We start from the raw sequence: 20,331 nt of genomic DNA on the forward strand, positions 1-20,331 counted from the left end.
AGACCCATGAAAAATTATAGTGACAAAAATGCAGGATTTTCATGATTAGCAATCTCTTTTTTGTTTTCCTCCTCCCTCTTCTAGTGCTTTCTCTTCTTGTCTTCATCTTTCCATTTCTTCTTTTTATCTTTTTTTTTGGTGTTCTCATTATCCTTATTATCATTATTCTCAGTAGTATTATCATTAGTATCTTCATCATAGTTATGTTGCAAGTACAATCCTCATCATCAGTTACATTACTAATGGACTGGTAGGAATAATAATGATAACAAACTATATGTGCTTTAGAACGTTAGGTAGCTCTTTACATTCAGTAGACATTGTCATTTTGGTATTGTTGAAATTACAACCATTGACGACCGAATATGATTAATGTTTTGATATTTCAGATCGTCAACCCATTCCTGCCACTCTCAACCCGCCGCAAATCGACGGCAAAGCAGTGCTCCCCTTCCACCACCTCCAAGTGCTAAAGGAGAAAGAGAGCCCCCTGCCAACGGTAGACGGTGCCAAGCACCACATGGCGTCCAAGAAGCATCTAGCCCTGGCCTCCAAAATAGAAACTGACGTCAACGCAGCGAGGGCGGGGAGCAAACACGATAAATTGGTTTCACGGGAGACACACGGCGCTGCTGACTCGCTGGGCCGCCAGAGTCAGCAGCCACCACCCAGCGGGAAGAGACACGTGAAAGAGGAAGTGCATCCTCATGCCGAGAGCGCAGCGAAATGTCAACCCAACAATGGCGCCGAGGTTGTTGGCGAAAGCCGGACGCACAAAGGGGCGGGTCCTACCGACCCCCTCGCCGGGAAGGGGAATTCCCCTCCCTCGCAGTGTCGGGACAAGCGCGATGGGGATGCGTCGGAGAAGAGGCGGAAGAGCTCGAAGAAGAGGATCGAGCACGCGGACGAGAATGGCAACTCGCTGAAGACGAGCGACGGGAAACCGGTGGCCAAGGTCACGACGGAGAAGCTCACCAGCTCACCTTGCGGGCTTAAGGTGCCCAGCGTGCCTTTCGGTACGGTCAGCAGCATGGGCAACGCCCTTTCCGTCGGCGTGGAGCTGTACCCAGTCACCGGGGACATACACCACACCACGCCGCTCCTCAAAACCGTGTCACCGCCCCTGACTAACAGCCTGGTCGCACTCCAGGACGGGCCGAAGCAACCAGCGCATAAGGCGTCGCCGGGAGTGAGCCCCGTCCCTTCACGGGAGTCTTCAACGCTCGTGCACCACAAGAAACCCTCCCCAAGGGATGTCGGGAGGTCAGGCAGCGAGGGCGAGTCCACGAAGCGGCCAACCGACGACAAGAGGGACAACAACAAATCTCCCAAGGACCTCGGCTCCCCGAGAGATAAACTCACGAGTCCAAATTCAGGTAAAAATCAATCGGAGATTCTTCTATTAATGTCATTCAGTCCCATATATTCATTTTCCTGTTTGCCAGCGCCTCCTTATGATGACCCTTGAGTTGGTTTCCAAAGACCTGCGTCACGTCACGACTCCCTGTCCCAAAATAATACACCCTCGTTAAGGCTCTCTCAGATCGGAACCCTCTGCTATGGTTGACATGTCTCCCATTGTAAGCGGCGGTGAATCACCGCCTTTAAATACCAGAATGGAAGGATGGCGCTATTAGGGCAGATGAATATATTTCAGTCTACCGCTTGGTGCATATGGATTGTATATCATTTTTAAGTGAATCTACCGCCATGAGAAAGAGAGAGAGGGGAAAAACACACATTATATCCACCAAAACAACCACAAAACACAAAAGCGCTCTGCTACATCCATGCAAAGATGCTTTTCCGAATGACGACGATAAGGGGTGACGAGAGATGAAAAGTATTACTTCTCATTCATTCCTTGTTAGTCGCTGTACCCCCAACACTCTATGGATAGCGTCTAAAAATACCTTTACTTGTCTGAGTCATACCCTCGCAAAGAAGACTCGCCGTCAAGGCACAAGCCTGAAAGTAAAACAAAGGGTAGTTCATGTTCATGCTATTCCATTTTGTTGGGTCTTTTTTAAGGGTTTTGTTAGATTTTTTTTTCGCTTAGGGAATAGGAAATTTCTCATTCGGAAACAACAGTGCCTATTACTGATAAAATCTACTGGCAGCTATATTAAGTCTGTTTTCTTGTTTTTCTTTTTTTTTTCTGTGTAACTTTTGCAGATTTGTTTGGGAAGGAATGCTCAAACAAAATGCCCGTTAGTAATATTCAGATGAGTACGACTTTTTACTGATCCAGAAGCAGTCGATCGAACACAACTCTTAATGTGGATAATACAAGCCATATCTGGAAATGAGTTGAGTAGTACAGGTAGCGGGTTGCTGTTTTATGCACCCTATTTACGTGCGAGACCAGCTCTAACATGGTATTACATGTATTAATGAGCTGTATAAGAGCTAGTAAGTTACTGTTTGAGACATGCACATTCAACCTTGCGAGGAGACAATGGAAGAGAGGTTTCTTTCTTTCTTTCTTAATGTAGTGGGAAGTTATTTTAGTCACAGAAATATTGAATTGAAACATTAATGTATAATAAGATATGTGAACAGCAAGTGTGCGAGATGCATGAAAGAAGTTATCCCGCCCCCTACTGTTACAATGGAAGAAGTGTGGATGTGACGTCAGCGCAGGGACACGATTTTGAATACGCCATGCAATGACCGTTGATCAGTAGCCGTTATATTGGCTGGAGACTTTTCTCAACAGACTCACTTCTTTCCATGTGATGTTTCTTGATAGCGTGAAGATAACTCCTGCCTGCCAAATTTGGCGATCTATCTCACATTACGTCCAACAAAATGCGAATTAGTGAAAGACTACAGAAACAACTTTCTGTTATATAACATCTTTAGGAATTTATGCGCGAAAGGACCAACTGTGATTGTTATATCACCGGTTATAAGAAATTATATTCCACATACTAAGAATGTTGCAATAGGATTGGTCCAGAGCTGATCACGTGATGAAGCGTAGTTTTGCCCATCACATCACCTGAAAAGAAAAGTTCGTTACACTCTATGTTGATAGTCCCTTTTGTTTCGCTGATCTCCACACAGTCCACACAGTCCTAACGCAAGATGAGTACGCGCGAAATAAAGTGCGTTGCACTGTGGACTATCATGTGACCTAGGTCACTTGATAGTACACAGTGCAATGCACTTTCATCTCGGTGCCGCGCGGTGCGCGCAGCAAATTCATTGTTTTGTCATCTACGCGCATACGTAGCCTAAGCCCTAAGGATACCTAAAGACAGCTAAAATGGTTTCAGATGTGGTATAAAATGGGAATTTCTAGGACCTTAAATGTGGAATATAAAGCAGATAATCAACTTTTAGTTTCAGGCAATGAGACAAACTATCACTTCCTCGGCAATCTGAATGAGTACGCTATCTTACCTCAGCTGCGCTTCGGAAAGATAGCTACATCCAGATCGCCTCGGAAGTGATAGTTTGTCCCATCACCTTCACCAACGTTGATTATTTGCTTATTATTCATATGCACGTGATGTGATGAATATCTTTGTCTATAAAAGAAAGAGATTATCAATACGGAGTAAGTAAAGATGTGCTATGACAAATGTTTTAATGATTAATTTCACCCTCTGTACAAATGTATATGTAATATCGCATTTGCTGATCTACATTTTAACAAACATGTGAGACAATCGATAGCTACATCCAGATCGCCTCGGAAGTGATAGTTTGTCCCATCACCTTCACCAACGTTGATTATTTGCTTATTATTCATATGCACGTGATGTGATGAATATCTTTGTCTATACAAGAAAGAGATTATCAATACGGAGTAAGTAAAGATGTGCTATGACAAATGTTTTAATGATTAATTTCACCCTCTGTACAAATGTATATGTAATATCGCATTTGCTGATCTACATTTTAACAAACATGTGAGACAATCGATAGCTACATCCAGATCGCCTCGGAAGTGATAGTTTGTCCCATCACCTTCACCAACGTTGATTATTTGCTTATTATTCATATGCACGTGATGTGATGAATATCTTTGTCTATAAAAGAAAGAGATTATCAATACGGAGTAAGTAAAGATGTGCTATGACAAATGTTTTAATGATTAATTTCACCCTCTGTACAAATGTATATGTAATATCGCATTTGCTGATCTACATTTTAACAAACATGTGAGACAATCGATGTCGGTGTACACAGAGGGTGACATTGGCAGAAAATCTGTCGTAGCACTTCTTTGTGTATGATGGACTGTCACGTTTTAGGTTATTTCACTATTCATGAAATATTCAAATGTACACAGAATAAGCGAAACGAGCAAGTAAATAAGCAAACGATTTTACCCACTTCTAGTAACTGACTTAATATACGTATTTGACTGTTTTTCAAGCTCTCCAGTTTTTAGTTGCAGGGCTTGATGTGTGATTAAAACCTTCAATGATTACTTCAGTGAAATTGCACGTCGGATGTTGACCAAGAAAGAAAAAAATAATGATGGATGTGAATAAATAAACAAATGCGACAAATGGGCGAACACACGGACACACAAATTAAAGTCATGCAAATGCACACATTAGTGATATAGAGACCTCAGCATAACAAAGCAACGAATTTCGTAGTTTCTGCAAGAGTTGTTTCTGTTTTAGTTTTCTGGATAATGACATAGCCGTGGAGTGACGTTTGGCACCGACGACTCAGTTATAGCTCCTTTAACCGTGCAATCCCCGCGCCTCAACAGTCTAGCGAGAGCCGTTTTGTAATCCCGCGGAGGCAATTCGGCTCCTAATCTCAAACCCGAACGAGCATTTCACGTTCCCGCGCAAATCCTCTGTGACCGTTCTGCGTTGCAGCTCCCGTTTCTTTCTTTTTTTCTTTCTTTACCATTTTTTGCAGCTCTTTCGAGCTGCGGCTATCCCAGGCGAAGGTCGCGGTGAGAGGGGGTTTCTTTTTCGAGATTTGCGCATGGGCTGCCGCGATAATTTTCCACCGATTAATCAAGCCATGTTAATCAGAATCGAAGGGGCGAACGAGAAAAAAAAAACGTGACTGACTCTTTTGATATCGCATAAGCCCTCTCACTCTCTCTTCGTAACAGCCATGGCGTGAGCTTTAACAGAGTGTATAAATTCGATGAAAAGAAGTAGGAAAAATACTTGTTTATGCTCAACAGTTTATATATATATCAATGTATGCTCTAGTGCATCCGAGTCAAATTATAGTGTAATATAGTCATATCCGTTGCTCCTGTGTGGTAAATTATATTTTGTATTTATGGAGAGGGACTTTAAAAATGTCGCACCTGTGATTTTAACGTCCTGAGAAATATCCTCAAATACTTTAGTGTACATATCTATTGTGAGTATATTTGTGTTTTTATGAATGTTGTTGTGAAAGTCCCTAGTTGCTTTTTGTTTCTCTCTCTTTTTCTTCCTCGTCTTTTTCTTCGTCTATGAATGTTGTATCATACATCTGTATGCGTTTGTATGATATTGGTAGGGAATATTATTGGCAGTGCGTTATAAGCGTCTTCTGGTAATGAACGGGTGAAAGGAATTTCAGGATCGGTATACTGCGTTGTCCTCCGTTTATTGTTAAAGCAAAATGGACCGAGACCTCAATGTTTTACATAATCTATTGCAATAACTTATACAAATTTGCACAGTCTGTGAAAGTCATTACGTAAATGCAAAAGACACAAAAATATTAGTTCTAACATAATTGTAATTATTCAAAGACTGATGGCGAAGTGTTGTATTCTGTATTTTTGTCCCTTCTGGCATAGTTATATTCTAAAACAACTTTCCGTTTCTTTCAAATTACTCATCACGATTTCGTCGTGAATATAATTATGATATAAAGTTACTGTTCTGTGCACCTCCCATACTGTGTAAGTAGGTTTGCAGAGTACCCCGCACTTGTGACAAGCCGACACGGCCATGATATGCCAGTATTTATTACATGCAGATGTATACGATCTACACACGTACGGCGGTTATGTTCAAGTCACGTCGCTGGGCTCATCATTTCGCGGGATTTTATCGCCGGCGCACACGTGTGTGGCAGTGAGCACGCGAGAACAATGCTTCTTCCCCTCCGCAACTTTTATTGTCATGTCGCCAGCCCTTTCCCCGGCATGTTGCACTTGTGATAATCGCACTCTTTCATTCTTCTTATTTTTTGGCAGCGTTTTGCTGGCAGTGACTAGGGCCTTTCCCAGAGGCTCCGTATTAAAAGTCTCGAAAGTGGAATGAATTTGTAACTTGGCCCGATGTTTGGCCATTAACGTGACACAGCCGCAAATTCTCGCATGGGTGCTCACTTCTATAAATTTGTATGACAAAGATAGATTAACGAAGCTGAATAAGTTTCTTCTGTTCTCCGCAATATGAGCATGCAGAGAGTTTTGTTTGCGGCTTGCATTTGCAGAATTGGAACAGGAAAATCAGTTGAACGGATTTTGAACCCTCTTAACTGACTCGACAACCTGTACGGAATAGAGGAGTTTAAACTTGCGTGTGAGTTACACACGCGTTTAAGACTGCCAGCTGCAATTTGATAGTATTTTAATACTTACGCGGTTTTGCAGTCATAGCTTTGCTTGCCTTGTTTACGAAAGTAGTCAATGTCGCAGACATAACTATGCGGCACACAATTGTCAAAAGGTCATGTTCATACTACATACAGTAGTAAGTTTTCACCATACACCGAATCAGTGATACGTACAAAGTCGTAGCTGCCTTTAGGTCCATAGTGAAGCATGCTGAACCATTATCCTTTATTGCACCTTTGTCTTCTAGTTTTCATGTCTATAGCGGGAAGTTGTGTTGCTCAGATTACTTCCGGTAAGGTCAGCCAGTTTCTTGTGTGTGTGTGTGTGTGTGTTTTTTTTTTTTGCCATTGAAACTGATGTTGAATAACTCGCCGGGGGGGGGGGGGGGGGGCATCAAAGTCAGCGAATGTGTGAACTGTTCTGTTCTGTTGTTGTTTGTTTGTTTGTCTGTCTGTTTGTTTGTTATGGCGCGAATGTATATCGCGTTCAGATAGATTGTTCTCATTTTTCTAACAAGCCTCATTCAAATTTAAAGCGATCTTGAAAGTGTTAATCCCTCGGATGGTCTACGTAACGAATCGTGCATAATATTTTTTTATACTTAAGTCAACGGATAAAAGATTTTCGTGATTTTCACACTTTGACGCGCAGACAGAAAATCTATCAAAAAGTCCTCTATGCTGCGATTTCGAAGTTTTGGTCATCTGGTCTCATAGGAACGTCAACCAAAAGTGGTGACAAAATAGGAAATGATGGAAGGATTGATAGGCCCTTTAACATATATATGTTTGTATATATATATTCGTGTCCCGCATGAGTGAAGCTAGAAACCTGGACAGGATGCAGGCGCCCCGTGCGGGCAGCTGACAATCATCAGGCCGTTAGCTGCGGCTCTGTGTGTCTCCAGGATACGAGTGTTTCCTATTTCACGTCGATTTCCATGTTGGTCATTATACGCCATCTGGAGTCCCCTGTGAAACCACGTCTCGAAAATTTGATGCAAATTTCGCCAACTCTGTGCTCTGAAACAACACCTGAGGGCGGTATTAGGCTTATATTCATGCGCTCGCGTTTTTTCCCCGCTGTGTTGTCTATTTTTTCCCCTCCCGCAAACATACAGTGACAATGATTAATTCAGGGCTTTGAGTCGTACAGCACAATTCAGAAACACGGCCATCCGTTTGAGCGCGCCAGTAAACAGACGCACACACGCACACACACACACACACATACACACACACACACAATATGCCCTAATTTTCATGCAGCGAAGATGGAATATAATTAGATCTCGTCTGCGGGAAATATTTTTTTGTTTCACGATATTCTTGCCCTATCTCGCAATGCCAACAACAAACATGGAATCTACTTCGTCAATGTAAACATCAGGGGATGCCACAAAGCATTACTACATCCCCGGTATTCTGTGTAATCTTCCATCGAGGTGATTGAGAAAGCTAAAAGTGTCCGAATTATTGTTACCCCCGTTGCTATATTGCTTGAGCACCTGCGGATTCATGTATTGAAGACTTGCGAAAAAAATTATAATAAATGTAAAGTAAAGAATATATAAACCAGCCAACTCTCAGAGCTTTTTAGTATGCACCGTTTCTGAAAAAGACATGTTTAGGATGTTCACTCCGTCAGAAGAAAATGGCAAAAGCTACCAGTCCCTTTTAGAACACCACTCATTCGTGTGGATTACGGTTGATTTTGAGCGCTCAGCATGATAAGAATAATACATGTATACTCTCAATTGACGCAGATCCGGTTGAGATTTGAGTACAATATAATCTTCCTGCACAAAAACACTCATTCTCTTGCCCTCATGAACAACAAGCACAACACACACACGCGCGCGCACGCGTGCACACACACATACACACACACATCTACACAATCACATAAGCAATCACTCTCGCACAATCCAGTACACGTAGGTTTCCATGCTGTACAAGTAGATGACGGTACACACAACCCAATTTATTTACTAGGAGTTCATGTGTCATACAAATCATCCAGTCCGGATAACTTTCTTTGTCATTGCGGGGTGATCTAGCTTATGTCAATTGTTTACCTTATGTTTCAATCTAATACACCCACACACAAACAAACAGGGCACAAAACAAAACATGCACAGTTTAATCGTCTACTATGATTCTATGTTTTGTGCTTGACGACATAATATCGCAGCTTTGTAAAGTGATAACGTTTATACTGCAGTGATTTTGTTACGTGTGATTCAACAAAACAGTTTGAAAACGTCAATCCGGTTCAAATGTCATGTGGTTCTTGAAATCTAAACGAATGCCTCAAACTCAAACACACATATGCACAACGTGATGCAGACAAACTCACACACGTACCTATACAGACACAGGTACACACGCACACGCACACACACCAACGTCTGTATTACTTTGTACGTGAGAATTGTCTCGTATCACTATGGCAAGAGAGAAAATACCCGCGCGGCTGTTTTTTGTTTACCTCAAATTTGTTTGGGAAATGGTCATATAACTCGCTAATCCCCGCTTATAGCGTCTTCCTTCCCGATTTTAATGTTTTAATGATGATTGCTTCCGTGATCGATGCTTTGATGGGATTTACACACTGCTGGCAAATCACAAATTCACTCCGATGACGTGGACAGGAAATCTATCAGCCCTCATTTTAAATTGATTTTCTTGATTTCGTAATATAAAATGTGTATAAATTATATCGCATTAACCCTAACTGCACTGGGGGGGGGGGGGGCTCGGAGGCCCCCCCCCCCCTCGACATTTCGCACGATTACTCTGCAACACGCAATGCTCTCGCCGCGATGCTCCATGACTTTTTTCTTTTGAGTTTCCCGCACATTTTGACACCAAATTTGTGACGCCTGGGGGTACGGTTCTGCAGTTACATGACTTTTTGTACATGCACGTGAGACCAAAAATGGCTAAAAAATGTGATTTTGTGTACAAAGTCAATGCAAATTGAGTTTTTTCACATGGTTCATATAAATATGCTTATTTTTACTCTCAATGGCTAAAATTAGTTTGTTTTAGGAGTATTATGCTTCAAAAAGTGTCTGTGACAAATTTTGTTACAAAAAACAACAAAACAAAAGTCGAAAAAAACAAGGAAATACATAAGAAATTCATGAAACAATAAAGTAAATGAGAAATTAATTTTGATACCGAATTTTTTTCAAGTACATTTGCTAAGAATGCCACAAAGAATAATTATACCAGAAATGAGCACTTTTGGAGCTTTATTTACTGATTTAGATGAAAGATTCTGATTTCTCGCATAAATTATCATAATTAATCAAAATAAAATAAAAGAAAACTATTTTCTAAAATTTAAAAACACGATCTTGTAGATTACATCGCACACTACCATTGTGCAAAGTTCCGCGGCGATCGCGCGATCCACGGCCGAGATCTTGGGGGGGGGGGGGGGCCCTTGAGGCCCCCCAGTCTTTCGAGCTACCAAAATAGCCCAGTCTTTTTAGGGTTAAGATGTAAAATGTTTATATTACATTGAAATATGACGGGGTCCACTATAAAAACTACATGCTTGAATAAACCGTGATCGCCGTTAGAAGGAACATTGAAATCATCACACGTTTGAAATAGTAGAGTAAAACGAGCAAGATAGAACATATCGAGAATATTATCCATAAGAACATTTACGACAAAAACAGCGACATTAACAAAGTATTATAAATGGAAAAAAGAAGAAGCAGAGTATACCATGGTCAGTTTTGACCTAAGAAAAAAGAAAGAAAGAAATATGAAGACAGACATTGGATGGATATGAGGGAATTGAATCAAACAAATTATAAAGACTGAAAAGCAGAATCTGCAGCAACAGAAGGGAAGCCAGAAAAGTTCAAGACAGCATAAAATAGTTCAAGGACCGAAGATCCGTCAGAAGAGACCTCTCAAAATGATTTTAACTATTTTGAGTTTACGATAAATATTCGTGGGCGCAGGACGGGACGTGTGTGCCCACACAGCATCTATTTTTTCGACGGCCATTCGCAGAACATAATTCATTAGAGGAGTCTGTAGAGATGATCAGAGGTTATAGTCAATGATGTAGGACGTATGTTGCAAACCTTACTCTTTCCCCTAGACCTTTGTTTCCCCCATCTTTACGTTATCACTACAAGGACTCTTCTTCACTCCAGGAAATTTTAATAAAGCTCAAGCTCTCCATCTCTCTCTCTTTCGCTTGGGATCAGTGTTTGTGTTTAAAACCATAGTCAAATTTTCTGCAAGGAAATCCCCGCACTGCACGCACACTGACATGAACATTTGGGATTAAGTCGACGTTGATGTGTTTAGTGTATTATGATAATTTGAATTGCATTTCGGAACTGTTCCTTGTCCGAATTTAACAGACAGAAGCTTTGTTAGGCTGTCTAGAAATGAATTTGACGAAGTAAAAACTTGCACGCGACAGAGAGAGAGAGAGAGAGAGAGACAGATACTGAACATAAAATCATGCAATATAGACATCGTGATGACTGTTCTGCTGTTCTTTTTAACATTTCTCCGATATTAGGCATGGCGCCCTCTAGCGTCAGTCCTCACGTTACAACTTCGTCCAGTGAAACATCGACGTCAACGTCCACGTCGTCGCCGCCCAACACCAGCGCAGTCCACCTGGGTTACATGCCAATGTATTTGCCAAACACATGTCAGCTGAGCTTAGAGAAGGAATCCAACAAGGACGCGCCAAGGAGCGGCTCCAAGGTCCACGCCACCACGTTCGTTCCCGCTCCCGGGGAGTTCATTCCCGGACCGGCAACAAACGCCACCACGGGAATATCGGTCGGGAAGGAGAGCAAGTCCAAGACGTCACCTTCACCCTCCGCGGCTTCGGGGGGTAAGTCTCCCGTGTCCGTCGGCGGAAAATCAAAATCGGGGGAAACGGGAAGCGCGAAAAAGGACACGTGGAAAGGTCCAGTCGGCCATCTGTCCGCAGAGAAGTCCGAAACCGGAAGTAAGACGGAAGAGACCAAATCTGTGAGTACGTCACCATGTGATCAGGTGGATGGTGGGAAGGTGCATGCCTCGGGAGTGGAAGCAAAGGAGAATAGACATGCGAAAACAGACGATGGTGAGAAGAAAGAGTCCCACGCTCCGAAAAGACACTCGAGCGGGAATGGATCCTGTGGTGGAGTGAAAGTGCCGCGGAGTGAGTGTAAGTCGGATAGGACTACATGCCACAGTAGTGGCAAGCATGCCGAACGTTCGCGGCACGTTTCGGGACCACACGAACCCTCCTCGTTCAGCGGATTAGCCTCTCCGAGGGAAGCGAGCGCGCGACACAGTGACCGCCATGGGGGCGAAAAGTCTGTGACGAGCGAAGAACACCGGCGGCTTGAACTGGCCGGCGGGAGGGTCGCGCATCCGAACTTGTATTACGAGATGGCCCTGGTTGCCGACCGGGCCAGGACTGACCCCAACCTTCCCATACCCACATACCATGGGGAGTGCTTCACTCCGTCGTCCGCGGCCCACGAAGCGATGGCGAGGCATGATAGTATGCTCCGGACAGCTCTCATGGGCAGCGCACCTACCGCATGCAGGTAGGGACAGGAGCGCCTCTGGTGTCCACTCCCAGCTCCAAGCCATTCCTGGTGACCAGTCACGCGACGGTCAACACGCACACGTCGTCCAGCAGTAAGAAAGTCCCAAGCAGCAGTAGTGCCAGCGAAGGGACGGTCCTAGGAGGCAGGGGTACGCCGGGGATCAAGGCGTCTGACGGGCGTTGCCCACCCATCGGCATTGCTGTGGCGCAGCAAAGGCAGGATGGGGACTCGAGCGGGTCCCAGGGCAGGATCCCCCCTCGTAACAGCTCCAGAAGTAAGTATTGTCCTGTCTTTCCAGTAAATTAAAGGAACAGGGGATTGTTTGACAAGCAGTAAACTTGAAAATCATTCCCATGTAACCCTATGAGCAGATGTCATCACTAACATTGTCATCTGCGACGTGAACGCTTAAGACGACGTTATTACGCTACAAATAATGTTCTGCACATGCGCGAGACAATCGTTTCCATTGTTCAACCCGAGAGGCTGCGTCGTCTTGGCGTTCGCGTCGCAGATCTAAAGTTCGCTCTCAAAGGATATTGAAAGTAAACTTTCTCGTCATCTTTCAGTGGTGTTGAAATGTGTATAATGAATACATTATAGATAAAACCGCCCTCAGATCTAATGTTTATTAGAATATAGATCAAGTGAGAATATTGTAGAGAACGTGTAGGGAAAAGAGAAGAGGAAAGGAAGGAAAAGAAAACCAGGCAAGGGAAGAAAAAAAAAAAACTTCACACAAAATCTCTCAGTGTTTAAATCGATTCGTTGACTTGATCAGGAACCGTTTTGTCGTATTGTCATCCGCCTAGGTGCGAGTTCGAGTCCGCACGTCAGTCGCGTTATGCCTTCCACGGACGGCGGAGAGCCCGATGACGATCGGCCCCGGCAGATGTCGGGAGTCCCAGCATCGGGGGGCCACGGCCGATCGACCGAAACGCGACCACCGGGGCCGTACGCGATCAGTCACCGAGGTAAGTAAGCTCATGTCATCCCGTTCGACTGATAAATATCTTTGTGGCTCTACCTCCTCGTTTGTGATAAAAACAGCGTGTCATGTGATATGAAATGGTGATGGGTGAAATTCATTATAAGTATGAAAGATGCGATCAAAACAGAAGTCAGAAAATTAAACGGAACTCAAGTATCAGCCAGTCAGACTTGAATATTCAAAGACTTCTTTTTGATTTTTTTACTTGTATGATGTCAGCTTTTATGCAACAGGGCCCAGATGGTCTTACTAATGCAGCCCGCAATGTTGGGTTTATCATAATGGCAGGGTCCTCGAAGAGAATAGCGCATACGTCAGACAGGCTACCCTGGATAAATCAGATATATGTTATTTTGATTGTTGTTATTGTTTTGTGACGAGAAACATACCCACTTTAATGGTATTCCTCTTTCCAAAATAAAATGCTCAACTTTGAGATGTCGAAGGAAAGTTCGTCAATAAAAGTTATTTAAAGTGCGATGACCTCAACCGAGCCTGCACGTCGAAACATTGTACATGGTATAAGATGAAATGAAGGATTCGATGATTTTTTTTTCTTCTTTATATTATTATTATTATTATTATTATTATTATTATTATGATAAGCATACTGTTGTCATCGTTATCATGATGATTTTGTGTCATCATCAAGTTACCACTCTGAAGGCCAAGGTCAAGGGTTACGTAATCGTTTAAACGACAATATGGTCTTTTTTCGTAGGCAGATGGTTCAGCTCTCATTCGAATGATCGCTTTCATGAAAGTCATCGCGTATCAGAATTTGGTGTACTTGTGTCGAATATTGGGTTATCAAAAATTGGTGTAGTTGTGTCAAATGTATTGGGTTAATATCAGAAATTGGTGTAGTTGTGTCAAATGTATTGGGTTATCAGAATTTGGTGTAGTTGTGTCAAATGTATTGGGTTATCAGAATTTGGTGTAGTTGTCTCCAATGTATTGGGTTATCAGAATTTAGTGTAGTTGTGTCAAATGTATTGGGTTACGATAAATTAAGTGTAGTTGTGTCAAGTGTAGTGGGTATTATTATTATAATTCCTCGGATGTAACACGTAAAGACACCCTTTTCCAAGGTCCCAGCGAAACTCTGTAGCCCTTCCACCCTCTCCGGAAGTGAAATTATACCCAAGTCGCGTGATTCCTGTGGGTAAGCTCGCGTGCGTGGCGGTGACACTGTATAGGCATTAATCATTTTGCTCTCTGCCCCAGGAAAAAGGCAGAAAAAAAGTAACATAGATCTTGAATGAAGATTCCCCTTGTCCGGACAGTAGCCAATCAATTTTTTATTTTGATTTCCGGATTGGTCGACATTAATCTGTTCAATCACTGCCATGCTTCAAAAGACGTGTACTGAGGATTTTTTTTTTTTTTTTGCCCGGTACTTAAATTTTATATCTCTTGGAGACTTCTAGGTGATCTCGAGAGGTGTCAGTATCTCGCTCTGTTTATTGTTTTGTTTTTTTTGTTTTTCCTCTGTTGAAGGGGAAATCATGAGGGAATATTTCTGAAACTTCCCTACTTCTTTTCGGTTAAAGTATCGGCAGAAAGATATTGCGATCTGAGTAATTTATAACCTTTCCAGGTCAAGGACTCGTGCCAACACGGAGCTCATTGTATTAAAGAACCAGTCACCAGACAAAGAAGACGCTTTGGACTGAAAGACGGAGTGAGAATTTTCAAAGAAGGGAATTTCAAGGGATACTCTAATATCACATCTTCCTCTAACACGTCTATATGGAAGTTTTACCCTTTCTGCCATTATTATTATTTTTTAATGAAAATGGATATATTCTGAGGGAGGATGCACTAAAATTCGACTATCTTTGAAATGAAAACGTCATCCATACCAAAGTCCAGTCATAGCTCCCAAGACCGCAGTGACAATTGTATAATGCAATGTAGAGAACACGTTTACTTTTCTTTTCGGAACCTGCACGAAGCTTACTTGAAGACCTTTTTCACTGCTCTTCCCATGTGCAGTACCAGCTGATGAAGTTGTAAATCGTAAAGGTTTTGTGAAGTGGTTGTCTGCATAGCACTGAGTGATGTTTTATAATTGCAGGAGGCGGGACGATTGGCAGGCCGGACTCGACGATTCATCCGCACCTGCCGACGTCGCCTCACCACTGGCAACGACCATCGAGCCACGCCAGTGCCACCCCGTCCCCTCTCTGGCCGTACGGACTGCCACCGTCGCCCATCACGAGCAGCAGCCTGGAGGCGTCGCCTCGGGGATCGCCGTTCCCCGTCGGCCCGGGAGGCATGCACTGGGCGCAGGATCCCACCACGGGCCAACTGATGCTGGTGCCGCCGCATCCGACCCATCCTGACAGCCCGCTTTCAAATCTTGGTAAGATTTGCTTCTTCCTTTTTTTCCCTTCCACGTTGCAAGTTAAATGCCTCCCAATGTGAATAAAAGTCATCGGAGGTTTCATCGACTTTTAATGCAGTATAGTTTTCTTTTGGATAGATTCGATGCAAGAATGAGATATGGAAAGTGTTTTAAGAAAGAAATTTTGCTGTGCGTAGAATGCAAAAACAATAGTGTCATTGGCCTGTGCCATATGTTGTTGGAAATTTCATAAAATCTCGAGATACTTTGGCAATCTTGTCTTCAATATTTCACTCTTAATAGAATACATATGTTGAGTATTGTTTATTTCTTCAATGGAGGATATATTGAAGTCTCACTTATAAACTGAAAATATCGTAAAGTTCTGATGTTGTCTGTATCAGTATGTCTAAAACAGTGGTTTTGATCTTAGTGGGTCATTGTTTCCTGGAATACGCTTCAAACTAGAAATGTGTCACTAACGGCTGCGCCTTAACTCCTTTTATTTTTTTTCAACAGTGTGGCCACGATACCTTGTCCCACCGCACTTGCAGCCTCATAGCCACCAACTCCAGCAGCTGATGCTCAACCAGTTTCCCTACGGTCCCCTGCCCGGCCCGGCGCATCCATCTCAGCACCCGGCTCTCCTGCAGCACCTGCCGGCCGCAGGCACCAGCGTGGAGGTGCAGACCATCATTCAACAGCACCAAGAAGCCATCGCCCACATGTTCAGGAACGCCGAGCAGCAGGAGCGAATGCGGAAGGAGCAACCGAAGACGAACGCCAGTGGCGAGATCGGGGGCATCAAGCTTCCGCCAGATGCTATCAAGGGAGGCAGTGGACACCACCGGAATCGTCGTGAGTCGGGTGATGTGAAGGGGGAGGGCCGACCGGAGAGTCGGCAAGCGGACAGGACTAGAACTTCTTCCCAGGAGCCCCTCGATATCAAACATTCCATCCATCACTCGCAAGCCCCGTTCCTGCCGGCCATTCCCGTTGCGGCCTCCCAGCACCCTCCGCTCCCCTTTATGTACACGCCGCCTGTCCCCTACTTATACGAAAATGCTCCACCGTCGGCGCCGCAGGCCCCGGGTTCCAGAACTTGCCAAGATTCGAAGGAGAAGAAGGAGCCCTTCCCCGATCGCATGGCCTCTGTGCCGTCGTCACGGTTGGACAAGGACAAGAAGGAGAGTGCCCTGAAGAGTACTAGCGTGCAGACATCGCCCGCGGAAACGCCTCCCGCACCGACGGCCAAAGTAGAGACCGAATCGGAGACCGATTCGGATGCCGCTGTGAGTAGTAAAAGTGCCAAAGTTTTCAGGACGCAACAAACCGAAGCAAGTCAGCAGAAAGTATTATTAGAACCTAACATCGACGTGGTCACTGTGGACTCGCCCGATTCACTGTTAGTCGCGTCGTCATCATCGCCGGCTTTGGTGTCAGACGCCTACAGCATTCTGACCAAAGCCGAAGTGCCGACGCAGTGTGAACATGCAAGCCCGCAGGAGCAATCGCAGCCAGTGAGTATTCAAACAGAATCCCCATCCACCGAGACAGTATGCGTGAAGGAAGAGGTCAAAGACACCAGTGCAAACCTTGACGAAGCGGAACCCCGCCCGCGGACTCCACTCGAAACGCTGCCCGATGAACCGGCAGCCCCACCGACCGAGCCGCCCGCTCAGACTGACAACTCATGCGCGGACAACCAGCCCGAGGTCGCTCCCACGGACACGACGCTCGAAAAGAGCACCGCGATGCCGACTTTGCCGACCGACAGCATCCCAGTGACCACGAGTCGAGAGACGCTGATCACCAACGTGATGACGACGATGCAAACGTTTGCCTCCACCGTCGACGGACTCGATCCCGACCAGATGGCTGCCATTGAGGGAATCGCGCTCCTGAGCGAAGTAGCGGAACGCAAGGCGTTAGCCACGAGAGCTGAATTCTGGAACTGTGTGGCTGGTCAGTGCATTGGGATTTCCTTTTATTTCTGTTTTTCAGTGAACTAATCTTTCAGAATCACCGACATATTACTTTCATTGTCGGGATGCTTTCCATTCTTTAACATGTGTAACCTTACCAGTAGATTCGGTCTCAACCATTACACCGTTCATCAATACACAAAATACATATTTGTGTATTCATGTAGTCAAATATATATATATATATATATATATACTACTGGGTATACACTGACAATTTTTGGGGTGTGGTGGGGAAGCCAAGTAAGTATTGTTCAAATTCATGTAGTCTCATTGACTGATTGCTCACAAATGAAAAAAAAAAAAACAAACCAACAACAATAAAACAAAACAAAGCAAAAGCTGTAGACAAATTATAACTTAAAAGGGTAAAAGTAATTGCTTCTCCCAACCATCCTAGTCAATAGAATGAAGAATAACTCCTCCCCCCTTTCCGTTTTTTGACATCTTTCAGAACAACACCGGACGGAAAACCGGAACTCCGAGCAGGCGGACGACGCCGAATCGACGACGACGGAGTCGAACACGCCCTTGCAAGGCAACTCCGTGAGCGCCATGGCGTCCAACGGTGGCTGCGACCTGGACGATGACGTCATTCCCAGCATTCCAGGCGAGCTGAGTCTGAAGATCAGATGTCCAATCACCATCAAGAAAGAGGCTAATGGTGCGTGCGAAACTTTAGTTACATTGGCAATGTCTTTTTGCTGTTGCTGTTGTTGGTGGGTGGGTGGTTTTTTTTTTTAATAATGAAGGGAAACTAGGATTTTAAATGCCTCCACAACTCTATGGGTCGGTGTTGGCAACTGACTTCTGCAGCAAGCTGGCTTAATCTATTCAATTACAAAAATACGTTTTTGTATTTTGTTTTTCAGGTTTTAGGGTTAGGATTAGGTTTTAGGGTTATAGTTTGGGTTAAGTTAAGGTTAGGATTAGGTTCAGGATTAGGATTAGTGTTAGGGTCAGGGGCAATTGCCCAGGGGGTAATTGCCCTAGACCCGTATTTAACATATAGTATCAGGAAATTGAGTGCATAGAGTTCAACAGCTAGGATGCCGAATATGAAACTCCTGTGCGTCAAAGCTAGTGGACCATTGACGCTATGCTTTTGCAAGGCATTCACTCAGTAAACCTTGTCCTCGTTTCGTCCAGGTCGGAGCGAAGTTTCGGCGTGCGGCACCCCGCTCGGGTCGGCGGAGAACATGAACCCCATGGAGCTGGAAATGAGGATGAAACTGGCCGAACTGCAGAGGAAGTACAAGGAGAAGAAGAAGGAACTAGACAAACTGCAGAAAAAGAAAGATAAAAAGTAAGATTGGGGAAACCCCTGTATTTTTTCAAGAGTTCCGGGATGTTCTTTGTGTGTGTAATGTTTTTTGTTTTGTTTGTTTTGTTTTGTTTTGTTTTGTTTTTTTCGACGTGCCTCTCATCACAGTTAATTTTGTGGTCAATTTAAGAAAGAGAATAGAATAGAATAGTTTTCATATTTTACTTTGAAGTTTTTATACTCTTTGTCTCAATTATAAATTCTAGTGCAATTTCTGTGAAGACCGTCTTTTGTATTAGAACAAAGGCTCGAGTCGTTATTGCTAGTCAAAATGATTCACTCTGCTGCACTCATTTGTTATTATGTTTATAGTTTATGTAATTCAAAATTGAATGTGAACATGTTTGGTAAGCATTGTTATGATATGAAATTTACACTTACACACAATGTTTGTGTTAAAGCTGGACTGTGCAAAGCCGCACATTTTTCTTGATATTTGTATTCGGTTGAGTATTTACGAAAGGACACGTTCATATAATGCACAAAAAAGTTTCAAGTACAGTAAAAGCGAAGAAGGAAAACCTAAGCACATGGGCAGCGTTCCTGTAAATTCTTTGTGTAATTTCGCGGTAACAGGGCGAGAGAAGACTCCAAGAACAACAGCCCGACAGTGGAGAAGAGGAGGGGGCGTGGTCGACCCCGAAAGCGGAAGTTTAGCAGTAAATCCAGCACTGGCACGGAGCAGGTCGAAACGACTCCAGTCAAAGAAAAGTGAGTTTACACCTTCCTGCTCCATATCCTTATTTTGAGAGCAATGATTTTGAACAATAAGCTAAACTTTTACTAAGTATTCATGATATTATATCTTAACCCTAAAAAGACTGGGGGGGGGGGGCCTAAGGCCCCCCCCCCCCTCGACATTTCGCGCGATTACTCAGCAACACGCAATGCTCTCGCCGCGATGCTCTATGACTTTTTTCTTTCAAGTTTCCCGCACATTTTGACACCAAATTTGTGACGCCCGGGGGTACGGTTCTGAAGTTACATAACTTTTTGTACATGCACGTGAGACCGAAAATGGCTCAAAAATGTGATTTTGTGTACAAAGTCAATACAAATTGAGTTTTATCACATGGTTCATATAAATATGCTTATTTTTACTCTCAATGGCTAAAATCAATTTGTTTTAGTAGTATTATGCTTCAAAAAGGGTCTGCCACAAATTTTGCTGAAAAAAACAACAAAAACAAAAGGTCGAAAAAACAAAGAAATACATAAGAAATTCATAAAACAATAAAATAAATAAGAAATTAATTTTGATACCGATTTTTTTTCAAGTACATTTGCTAAGAATGCTACAAAGAATATCTAGACCCAAAATGAGCACTTTTGGAGCTTTATTTACTGATTTAGATAAAAAAGTCTGATTTCTCGCATAAATTAGCATAATTAATCAAAATAAAATAAAAGAAGACTATTTTGGAAAATTTAAATATACGATCTTGTAGATTACATCGCACACTACCATTGTGCAAATTTCCGCGGCGATCGCGCGATCGACGGCCGAGATCTTAAAGGACAAGTTCACCTTCATAAAC

The 20,331-nt window shown here is 43.5% G+C and overlaps 1 pseudogene; it reads left to right on the forward strand.

Annotated features, from left to right (window-relative positions):
* Positions 1-20,331, forward strand: part of LOC139735434 (uncharacterized) — a 114,182-nt pseudogene that overhangs the window by 78,625 nt on the left and 15,226 nt on the right.

This window comes from Diadema antillarum, unplaced genomic scaffold (assembly GCF_040938485.1).
Source record: "Diadema antillarum isolate AM-2024a unplaced genomic scaffold, OU_Dant_1.0 seq00000578_RagTag, whole genome shotgun sequence".
Lineage (NCBI taxonomy): Eukaryota > Metazoa > Echinodermata > Echinoidea > Diadematoida > Diadematidae > Diadema > Diadema antillarum.